The 12610-nt window shown below is 32.9% G+C and overlaps 1 protein-coding gene across 1 annotated transcript in view; it reads right to left on the reverse strand.

Annotated features, from left to right (window-relative positions):
• The window catches only part of CNTNAP2 (contactin associated protein 2), a 1621124-nt gene that overhangs the window by 1559016 nt on the left and 49498 nt on the right, over window positions 1-12610 (reverse strand). The window lies entirely within an intron of this gene.

Consider the following 12610-nt stretch of genomic DNA (forward strand, 5'->3'; position numbering starts at 1 on the left):
CCTTTATAGATGCCATTGGGACTTCAACTAATATTCTTCCAGCTGGGTAACATTGATTCTTTAACCTCTTTATGGTGTAATTATGTGCTCATTTTCTCCTGAGCAAATGTCTTCATAATTCCTCAATCAGATCTTATTAGTACATGTCAAAGTCTAATTGGCTGAGGGTTGATCAATTTACCATAAACTCTTCAGCTAAAATCATGAGAAAAATATATGACACTATCCAATTTCTTTTCCTTTGTGTAAGCTTTATCATTAGCAATTGTAAATTAAAAACAAGCAATTATACATAATTCTAAAATACATTTTTTCTTGTGAAGTTGAGTAGAAAAATATTGGCAGTTCTCAAGATGAGCCTAACCTTACATTAATTTCCTGTACAACTGAGAGGTACAGGGAGGTATATAGGAAATCAGGCAGTATGTTTATTTAACCCTTAGAAGATATGCAGCCAATATCTCTTGAAAGTCATATTTCTAGAAAAAATAAGATACTAAACAAAGTTAAATCTCTTATGGCAAAATATAATAACTGATTTGTAAATTTGTAAAAACATTTGTTAGAAAAATGCGCTAATATTCCTAATTTATAGTAATATTTAAAATAACTAGGGTTGTACACAAAATAAGTTAAAGAAAATATGGGATAATGTTAGTGCTAAGAGGCACTATAATTTTTAAGTGAGTTCAACAACTAAAGAGAATAAATGATAGGAAAATATTTAATAGATTATCCAATGTACAGTATATCAAAATGTATGTACTATTTTTTACATAAGAAATTTAAAGGCTGGCAAAATAATTTATTCTATGAGGACTTTCATAATAATCATTTGATAAATCATCACAGATACTTCATTCATTTAACAATGTTTATATGGCCGATTTTTGCTTAAAGCTATGATAGAATAGCTTTCTAAAAAATTACAAAACTAAAATATATATAAAATAACTGTTTGGCTGAGCATGTGGCTCATGCCTGTAATCCCAGAACTTCGGGAGTCTGAGGCGGGTGGATCACAAGGCTAGGAGTTCAAGACCAGACTGGCCAACATGCTGAAATCTCATCTCTAATACAAATACAAAAATTAGCTGGGCATCATGGTGGGTGCCTGTAATCCCAGCTACTCAGGAGGCTGAGGCAGGAGAATCACTTGAACCCAGAAGGTGGAGGTTGCAGTGAGCCAAGACCACACCATTGCACTCCAGCCTGGGAGACAGAGCAAGACTCTGTCTCAAAATAAAAATAAAGTACTGTTTTAGGGACTGGACAATGGGCAGTACAGAACGTGACCCATAAAAGAAGATAAACAAATAAGGTGAACCCTGCCAAATTCCTGGCTTTCTGTCAGCTTCACTTTCTGGATCATGGCACGTGGAAGATGATCCCAAACAGAGTTCAGCAGTGCAGCAGTGTCACTGAAATGGAGACAGATAAGAATTCAAAGCTACTGAAGAAGCTGGAATTCACAAGACAGAGTCCCAGAGAGGGCACAGCTGTGTAAAGAGCTTTGGAAATCTACATGAGAGTCATCAATGAGTCTCTGGAATCTAGACTCAGAAGCAATACTGCGCAGTGTACTTTCAGATCAAGACTGCACAACACCAGGTAAAGGGAGTTCTGAAATAAACAATAACCAGATGTTGCACAGAGCGGGGAAAAATTGATTTCAGAATAAACAAAATTGAGAAAACTTGCTAAATCCATCCAGGGATTTAATAGACATTCCGTAAAAATCATGCATTGTAAGTAGGGATATTTTAGTCCTAGATTGAGGGCTGGTCTGGACACATCTGAACAAAGGTTACTGAAAAAGATAAATCTGACCCACAAATTAATACTTTGATTGAACAAAATTCAACACTCCATATGATAAGTCATAAACATTTAGAAACTGAAAAACGTTGCACCCATAATGTCAAGTATATAAATTGAAAAATATACTAGACATTTGGACAAGCAGGAAAATGTGTCTTAGAACCAGAGGAAAAAAAATCGATCAATAGAAATGTACCCCGAAATAACAGAAATGATGAAATTGGCAGACCAGGACTTTAAAACAGTAGTCACTCATTCCGTTATTTAATAAAACATATAAACATTAGAGAAATGCATACTAAGTGTCGAAGGTGAAAAGTAACAAAAGAGAACACAATGGAAATTTTAGGACTAAAATTTGCATATGAAGTAGATAATTTAATGGATGGGTTTAACAGCAGATGAATGTAGGGTCATATAAGGAATCTTAATTAAGCTCAGAGAAGAAAAACGAGGCTTAAAAAATAAACAGCATTCCAGTAAGTTGTGAGACACTGATAACTGGCCTAACAATCATGCAAGTGTAATAGTAAGAGCAGAGAAGACAGAGATTGGGTCAGAATAAAATATGTTTGAAGAAATAATGGTTGAAATATATAAACCCAGATATGGGAGAAGCTGATTGAGTTCCAGGCAAGATAGACATAAGGGAAAATACACTAAGGCAAATTATAATTATTTGCTGAAAAACAATGCTAAAGAGAAAATCTTCAAGGTTTTCACAGGGTTACAACTTCTCAGCAGAAATAATGCAAGCCAAATGACAACAGAACAACCTATCCAACATGATGAAAAGGAAAGACAAAAAAAGCCGGCAGCCTGAAATGCTATGTCCAGCAAAAAAAATCTGTTAAATATATAAATAACACAATATTCAAGACAAAAGCTGGGAGAATTCTTCACTCCTATGTGTATACTATAAAAATAAAAGTATATTTTTATACTTTAAGGAAGTTTTACCAGTTTAAAACTCATATTTACATGAAGGAATGAATGCTTAAAATGTTAAACATGTTAAGTACCTATAAAATATTTATGTTTTAAAATTTATTTAAAAGATAATTGAGTGTTTACAAAATAGTAATGATGAATTACAGGGCTTATAATAAATGTGGAAGTAAAATATGAGACTACAGTAGTCCAAAGGGTAAGAGTCTGAACATGAAATATATGATGCTGTGGTCTTACTTTACACATGAATTGGTATTATTTGAAAATAGCAAACCTTAGATCAAGGGTCAGCAAACATTTTCTGTAAAAGTTTAAATACTAACTGTTTTTGCCTTTGTAGACCACACTGCCTCTGTGAAAACTGCCATTTTCTATTGTAGTATGAAACAGCCATAGACAATACATAAATGGAAGTGTGTGGGCATGTTGTAATGAAGTGTCATTATCAAAAACTTGTGACTGGACAGAGGATTGAAGTTTGTCAATCCCTGCCCAAGATTAATTTCTAAACGTAAATACAGATTCAAATCTGTACATTTCACTATATCTAAATCATATCTCACAGAACATTTAGAAAAATTTGTGTATCTAGTGTATGTGTGTGCATAGGTTATATGTGTGCTGCCTATAGAATATATGTGCAGGGCCGGCTGCAGTGGCTCATGCCTGTAATTCCAGGATTTGGGGAGGTCAAGGCGCACAGATCACAAGGTCAGGAGTTTGAGACCGTCCTGGTTAATACAGTGAAACGCTACCTCTACTAAAAATACAAAAAATTAGGCAGATGTGGTGGTGGATGCCTGTAGTCCTAGCTACTCAGGAGGCTAAGGCAGGATAATCCTGGGAGATGGAGGTTGCAGTGAGCCGAGATTGTGCCACTGCACTTCAGCCTGAGAAACAGAGTGAGACTCTGTCTCAAAAAATAAAAAAATAAATAAATAAAAAGAATATATTTGCAGATGATATAACTACTTCTCAGTCTCTATTCTCATATATTCAATTCACACTTTTACAAGAATATTCTTTGTACCATACAGTACTTAGCTCTAATTCCTCTTCAGGAATTTTCTGGGTTAAAAAGAGGCACATGTAGATGATACACCATCATGGGATTGTGCAAATGCAATGACTAGTCAATCCCAGGACTATAAAGGGCCCATACCCTGCCCCAACCTCTGAAAACGCTAAGGTTCTTCACAGTCTCAGAGCTCCCTGCAGGGATTGGTCAGACATTATTGAAACTGCATTTCACCTAAACTTCTCCCTGTGACTAATTTATGTTTCACTCCTTTCTCTTCCACAGGTTTTCATCCCCAAAACACTCCTCATTAACTTCCTATTTGCTATTTTCCATCTCAGGATTGGTATCCTGAAGATTCTAGTCTGAAATACCTCTTGGGACCGCTTCCTGATAATCTCTTCACTAACAATGAGTTAGTTATACCTGCATTGTAATGTGTGTTTTTTAATATATGTTATTTTTTCCTATTGTTGTATTAATATATAATATTGCCTATTGTCATATATCATTCATCTTCTGATTTTACGTAGAATTCTATAAAATTTTGGAAGAGCTTTAGGTTAATTTTGGGGACAACAATACACTCAGTTATTGAGAGATGGCAAATGTATTTTCTTACCTGTTAGACATACAGTTCCAAACTCTGAAGAAATTTTACAGCCAATTGCATAGAGTTCTATCTATGTATTACCAAAAGCAATTAATACAATGAGGTAACAGGTGGGAAAATGTTCAATTGATTGGTGAAATTTAGAATATTTTCTTTGTTTTGCTAATGAATGTCCCAAAGTAAATTTTCTTAAGTTACTTATTTTTTGCTGCATTTCAGTCTTTCAGCAAGCAAGCAATTAACACACAGCTGCTTAATCCCATTTATCTTATTACTATTAGGAAAATAGAATTTACTGTCAACTTTAAGAAAAGCAAAAATCTAAAATCAGAAGAAATATAAGTCAAAAAGTATTTCTTAGCAGAAGTATATGTGGAGAGAATTCTATAGTGAGTAACCTCAAGGGGAGGGCAAAGGTCAGTCTTTCATGAGGAACATGGTAGAAAGATCGATGAAAAGTTCCCTTTTCCTCTTTGGTCTATCACACAATGTAATTTGGGGAAGTTGATTACTTTGTTTACTTGGCTCGTGAAATGTGTAACCTCTATTGATCCACGGATTAATAATGATACCTCTTTCATTGCAACAACCTCTGGAATGTGGTATATAAGAGGGCAAAAATGTTCCCGGTGTATCGTAGTAGCTCAAAGAAAGCGATCGGACGTTGAAGAGGACTTAGAAGAGGTGGAGATGTTGAATAGACATAAATTCTTAGTTCCTAAGAAGAACTCTTACCTAGAGATAACAGAGCCTAAAACATCTAGCAAATAACTAATGTATCGTTGAAGTAACTGGAAAGATGTGTACTTATTATACAACTCTTGCTAGTCTGGAAACATTGACAATGCTGTTTCTTCATTCCCCTTCTCTCTTCTTCTGTGCCCTCTCCTCCCTTTCCCACCCCTCCCATCCTCCATGCATTTTTCCTCCCCCACTCTTTTCTTCTCTCTTACACATGCACAGATATTCTTCCCCCTGTATGTTTGCATGTGTGTAGTATGTGGTATGTGCACATGTATACTGTCAAGATATACAGTGTTTGTGCTCTGTGTCCATTTTATGTGTGTTCTTAGACTGATAAATTACAATAGAGAATCTGAATAAATTGATGAAACTAGCACTCTGGACTAACAGTTATTTTTGCCTTGTGATTTGTAAGTCAGTAAGTCAGAGAAAAGAGGAATTTAGTGGGTGGTTGAGAGAGGTCATGGAGTTTCCGTTCTAGTGATAAATGGCTCCTGAAGAAACACGGCACTCAAGTGGGTGGTTTTAACACCACCAGAGACTATAAGCCTAGATTCTAATTTAGTAAAAACAGATGGTGAAAAAAATTTCAATTAGGGTTAGAACTACCTTTAATAACTGGCTGAGAAATATGCATCAGATGAAAAGAATAAATTGAAAAGGAGACTCCAGGCAAGATTGCATTATGAGTTCAGGCTTTGAGACCCCCTTCTGCTTCAAATACACTGTATTTTTAGATAAGATAGATAAAAAGAAAATTGAAAAGACATAGCCAGGATCGAAAAATACGATAAGCATCTCCATGCACAAGAAATGCAACCAACATGCAAAGCAATGAGTAGGGCTGAAGCTGAGGCCAGCTAGAGTCGGAATTAGGGAACATACAAAAGGCATTTGGGCATTTGGTGACTATGGAATATTAGTAATGTAAGTTCCCTGTGTTTATCAGTGACAGGAAGCTTGGTTCAAGGTTGCAAACCAAGACTGGCCCACGGCTAAACTGTTTGTGAAAAGAGACTGAAGAAAGTTCATTACTCACATCAATATATGATTTATATAAGACTGTATGCCCAAAGAGGTTAGCAAATAAGCATATTTGAACTGAGTAAAAGTGTTCACTGGCTTGGTGACTAGACACATGATTCCCTAATAACACTGCCAGGCACAGGCATAGGACCAGTAATGTAAGATACGGTTTCAGATTGGGCATTGTGGGACTTGAGTAGAGAAAGCCCCAAAATGATAAAGCACAAAAACAGGGAAGAAGAGAGGAGATAGGAAGAGAGAAAGAAAGAGAGACCAGAAAGAGAGAGAACATTGTCAAGAAGAACATGCAAATGAAAATTTCAAATAACAGAAATGAAACCCAATGCCACAAAGTCAACAAAGTCAAAAGGTCAACATTAATTAGCTCCATAAGTAATAGCAACTGAGGGCTAGTGGAAAAAAAAAATAGACTTTATCCTCTCAAAAATATAAAATAGGTAATGCTATTCATTAAAAAATAACAGGAATTACCAGTTACAACAGAGAAAAATAAAACATTTATAGATGGATACTAAAAGGAACCATGAAGTGGTTTTAGAAATGCAAAGTTTAGTTATTGATAGGAAAATAAACTCATCAGATGAAAATCTACCAATTATATATAATCTAAGAAGTAATTAGTGAGCTACACGAGGCGCAGTGGCTCACGCCTGTAATCCCAGCACTTTGGGAGGCCAAGACAGGTACATCACTTGAGGTCAGGAGTTCAAGATCAGCCTGACTAACATGGTGAAATCCGGTCTCTACTAAAAAAAAAATACAAAAATTAGCCAGGTGTGGTGACAGGTGCCTGTAATCCCAGCTATTCAGGAGGCTGATGCAGGAGAATTTCTTGAACCCAGGAGGTAGAGGTTGCAGTGAGTGGAGATTGTGTCATTGCACTCCAGCCTGGGTGACATAGTGAGACTCCAGCTCAAAAAAAAAAAAAAAGAAAAAAGAAAAGAAATAATTAGCTAAAAGGTAATATTTCCATGTTGACACACACACATATATATACACACACACATATATATATACACACATACATATATATAAATTATACAATTGACATATATTTATATAAATATATAAATCAATAATAAACTATGTAATAAATATATTAATATTTATGTTAGAGTAATGTTAAAATAAATATAATATATAATTAATATAATTGATATACATTAATATGCACATATATAAAATTTACAACTATATATAAATTGTACTATATATAAAAATATATATTAATGTATATCAATTATTCATCAGTAAAGCTGTTAAAATTTGCAGTATTTAACAGACACAGGAGATAAATTAAAAGTTTCTAAGGTAAGTCTAAGAGAAGTTCCTAAGACCAATGCATAGAATATAAATATTTTAAAAAACTAATTTTTTTCAAAAATAAAAAAGATATGACACCATGACTAAAAAAGATATGACACCATGAATTTTAAGACCTCTGAAAATTGAAAATAATATGTAACATGAGTTTAAGCCTACAATGGAGAATCATCTAATTGATACAAAAACAGTAACAGGCATCTTAAGAAGTGCTAAAAGTAACTTGTTAATGAGCTCAGATTTTACTTGTGGTGGGGGATACCACCTGCAAGGAAGTCATGTGATCTATGAAAAGAGGATAAATAGGCTTCAACCAAGTGTAGATATGTATTGATTACAGTTGCCAGAAAAGAGGGCTATGTCCATCAACATGTGTTATGAACCAGAGAAGGAAAATTGGCAGTGGCCCAGCCATTCCTAAAACAGCAATAAATTAATACTTGTACAAAATAAGGTTGAAACAAAAAAGCTTGAAAGCTATTTTAGAAGCAAAACAGAAGAAAGAAGACATAATATTATCAGATATTCTTTAATGACAGAAGAATAGAACTGTTTGTTGCCCATTTCTACCCACAAAGACAACAGTTTTAAGTAATTCTGTGAGCAGCAAAACTATGAATTGAGGATAGATAATTAGCTCCTGAGACAGGTTAAGACATAATAATACAGACATAGTGGCTTTAACTTTTTGAAGCATTTAAATTCAGAGACTGGCATTATCCATAAATGCAATCTTAGCTGTTTTGAATATTTATCAAAGGAGCTGCCAAAAAAGGAAAGACAGTCAAAAACAAAAACCATAAATTTCAAAAACAATGAAATTGGTAAACCTGGGAAGTATAACAAGAAAGGTCTTCTTTAAAGTCTAGCATGTGAGCTGTAAACACTTAGGAAAACAGATGAATGGTGACTGGTGATAGAGAAGGCAATAGTGGTAGGTTTTAAGGATTTCCTTTTTTAAACCGAATCCTTGTTTAATAGAACAGAGTAAATTCCATTGACGTATCTTTGATTTTAGTTATTGCAAAGCATTTGACAAAATATCTGGCAAATATAAAATGGTAAAATGTGGGCTGGGAGATAACAGTTTAAGATAAATTAAAAAATGGCTAATAATCATGCCCCAAATATGTTGATTAATGATGATGTCAGCTTGAAAAGTGCTGTCAAATGATGTGCCATAGGCTTTTATCCTGTATACTGTCATTTTTAATATTTTTATTCTCTAAGGCATGAAAGACATGCTTATGAAATATGCCAATTATATAAACCTGGAAAAGAAACCGAATTGGATAACACACTGAATTATGATGTAAACTGTTTCGACTGGCTGGAAATCTGAACCTATACTAGCACAATTTGTTTTAACATCAGTAATAAACTAAGATACTCATTTTGAAGAAATGCATTATCAATTTCATGATTAAAGGTATATAATGCTTAGAAATAATTATGACCTTACTTTATTTTATAGGGTTAAAATTGTGACATCTAAGTAGAATATTTTAATATAATATTAAACATGTTTTTATGCATTTTTATAAAGGCTTTACATATATATTTAGAGAGAGAGAGAGATGTATATATGAACAAATCACAAGCATATAGTATCAGGAATTATCAAGCTAGTATCAGGAATTATCACAAATTGAACATAACAATGTAACAGCCACTCAGATCTATAAAGAAATAATTGCCAGCAATCCACAAGCTCTTGTTTCCTTTTTCAAAAATGGCTCTTTCTTCCCCCAATAAATTGCTCTAGAAGGTGGTTCTGCCCCACACTATACTAAAAAATCAATGTCAAAATATGTAGATCAAATTGTAAAAGTTTCTGGAAGATAAAATATAGCATCTTCTTTTTATGGTTGGGAAAGATTTTTTAAACAGGACTCAGAATGTACTAGCTAAACAAGAAAATATAAATTCAATTACAGTAAAATTAGACATTGATTACAAAAGGCATTAATAAGAGAGTTAAATGGCTAACTATAGATTCGGAGAAGATATTTCTGAACATATAACAAAAATATTCATTTTTGTTAATGTATAAACAAGTCCCACAAAGCAATAAGAAACACTCAGTAAACCTAATAAAAAATGGGTAAAATATTTTAACAGGAAGTTCACAAAAGACAAATGATAAGATATAAAACATAGGACAAAGTATTCAATCTTACGAGATCAATCTTTTAAGAAAGATAATTTTAAAAATAGAGTGTTCAAAGAGAAAAACCAGAATGATGTGGAAACTTAATCTCTCAACATTGCTCTGAAGAGACTAAAGACAGTTAAGCTTTATAAGAGAAAACTAAAGAGTAATTTAAATTCCATCTTCTACTATTCAAAAGAATAGACATGTAAGGTTTCTCAGTGATGCAACAAGAATGTAACACATTCTCAAAGTCTATGTGCTTTTATGTATACAGATTATTCAGCTTTAACTCATATTTTTTAAATTAATATTTTGCTTCGACTAAGTGAACAAAATACTTTCTTGACTTAACATTGTCAGTTGCATTTGTCTGTTCATAGATTTCACTCATTCTACTACAAATTCTTTTCATTTTGGAATTTAACCAAATAATAGCACCGAATATTGAGCTGATTTTAGCATAGTTGAAACACTTTGCTGAGAAAAAAGAAAAATAAGATTTCAAACAAACAAAAATTCAGTGTTTGTTTCTTCAATGGTTCTGCACACTACACTAACAAAATTTACTGGAACTTTTTTTCTACAGTGCTGATAATATCCAGATATAAATGGCATTGTTAAAATCATTAATTTTCCGGCAAATTGGCAAACAAAAGAAAATCCTTCTAGCTGAGGCTTCTGTTTACATACTCATCACTTCATAGGTAAAGCATTGAGTTTCAGTTGTGAAAAACAGACCTATGACAAACTGTTTAGTTTAATATATATTAAAAATATATAAATTATTTTCAGGAAATTTCACAAAGCAATTATATTTTAAGATCTTTGATTTAAGGATGTCAACTTGTTTTTAAAATATCAAATATTACTTTAAGATTATAAGAGACAAGAAAAATGAAAACCAGACACAAAAGCTATACAGCTGCCTTAAATGGCATGAAGCCTAGATAGCCTACAAACTAATGTGAAAGGAAATCTAAGTTTGATTAAGTTTTTGCTCCTCACAGAAGCCACAGTGATACATACAGAGGCTAGCCTGAGCCAGAGTGAAAAAACAGGCATACTCACATTTTACATTATTTTACACACATTATTTTGCATTATTTTACACACATACATAATACATGTCTAGTGCAAACTTACATGTATACATGTCTAATGTAAAATAATGTGTGTAAAATACAATAGACATATACAAGTCTAATATAAAATAATGTATGTAAAATATCAGACATGTATACATGTAAAATAGTGTATGCAAAATACATTAGGCATGTATACAAGTCTAATGTAAAATAGTGACAATTAGATCTAATTAGAACATCTTGAAATTTACATGAGCTGTAATTTTAAAATTGATTTACCAAACAGTGTAAATGATGCATGGTCTTTTTTTTGTTCTAATGTCCTGAAAATACTGTGACCAAAGAGAAAATACACTTGTGTCTTTTATGTTAGATGTAGTATTTCTCTTTTTCTAAAAGGAAATTACAGGTAGATAGATGTCAATGTAATATTTTTAAAGCATTAGGATAGCTATTACCAACAATAGAATGGATTCCCATGAAAGTAATGAGCTCTCCATTACTGGAGATATTCAAGTGAAAGCTAGTTATCAGAACTATTTTAGAGGAAAAATTTACATAATATAGGAGATTGGACTGTGTTATTTAATTTTATTTACAATGAAAGTTAACATGCGAGCTATTATGTTACAATCATTAGCAAAACTATCAAATGGATTTTATTTCTTATTTGCTTATTTTCAGTTTTGGTTCATTTTTTTTATTAATATAGGGGGATATTATTTACACCACTGCTAAATAACACTGGACTATATATAATTTTTATTGTTAATGAGTCTGGTCATTTCCATATTTACTATGAATAACTCTCCTGGTTCACTCATTCAGCAAATATTTATAGAGCACTTCTATATGCCAACTACTCGGGGTTTCTTTTAGAACTTCTAATTAGCAATTTTTATGATATCTTTTTTTATACTTGAGAATTGAATTTATTCATTTAGAGAATGTACAAAAATATTCTTTAACTAATGATTTTATTATATGGAAAACCACATATGCCATATATTTTATTCACAGAAATGAAGTCTTATGTGTGATAAAAGTAAAAGCAAATAAAAATAATATAATCAAGTCAAAGTCATTGAAGTCATGTTCCTCTTTGCACCCAGTTGGAAGCCACTGTGCAGTTGGCCCCAGGAGGAAGCATGAGGAGGTTCAAGTTGTATGTATCCCCTAATATCTCTTGGTTCACTGCACTTCTAATTGCAGTCAAGATCAAAGCCTTCATCAATGGAAGGCAAATATCAATGTTGCAAAGAAATGAAAAGTTATATCAATTTTATGGGTGCAAATCTACTGCTTACTTTGCATTCTTTCACCCCTGGCATGCATTCTTAGTAAAGTCCACAGAATTTTGGTAATAGCATAGTCAATTAGACATAATTTCTTAGCTACCCTAGCTAAGTGCCCATTCACTGGTATTGTCCAGAAAATGTCATCATTCTCAAGACGTTATTCTGATACAAAAAAAAAAGAATAGTAAAAACATTCTTGTCCATGCAGCTCACAAATAAGGTGCAGAAAGCAAATGTATGGGCTACAAAGTGCTTCAAAGCTCAAACATACAACAGTGACGTAGGTTACCAAATTGCCCCTCTATCAGAGGGAAGATTAAAGGATGGGTATCAATATGGAAATTAATTAAATGGTGGAATTTGTAGCAAACAGTGAACAAGTACTAAGCAAACTCTTAGGATTGTCCATTTTTTAAAACAATAAATAATTTGTATTCATCATTTAATAATCACTGCCTAGCATGGTACTCTGGAAATAATAGGCACTCAATAAACACCTGTTAAATGAATATAAGAATTAATGAAATAAAAAATAAATATTGAATGAATGAATGA

Source organism: Aotus nancymaae, unplaced genomic scaffold, assembly GCF_030222135.1.
Source record: "Aotus nancymaae isolate 86718 unplaced genomic scaffold, 86718_ANA_hifiasm-v0.15.2.pri h1tg000002l, whole genome shotgun sequence".
Classification (NCBI taxonomy): Eukaryota; Metazoa; Chordata; class Mammalia; order Primates; family Aotidae; genus Aotus; species Aotus nancymaae.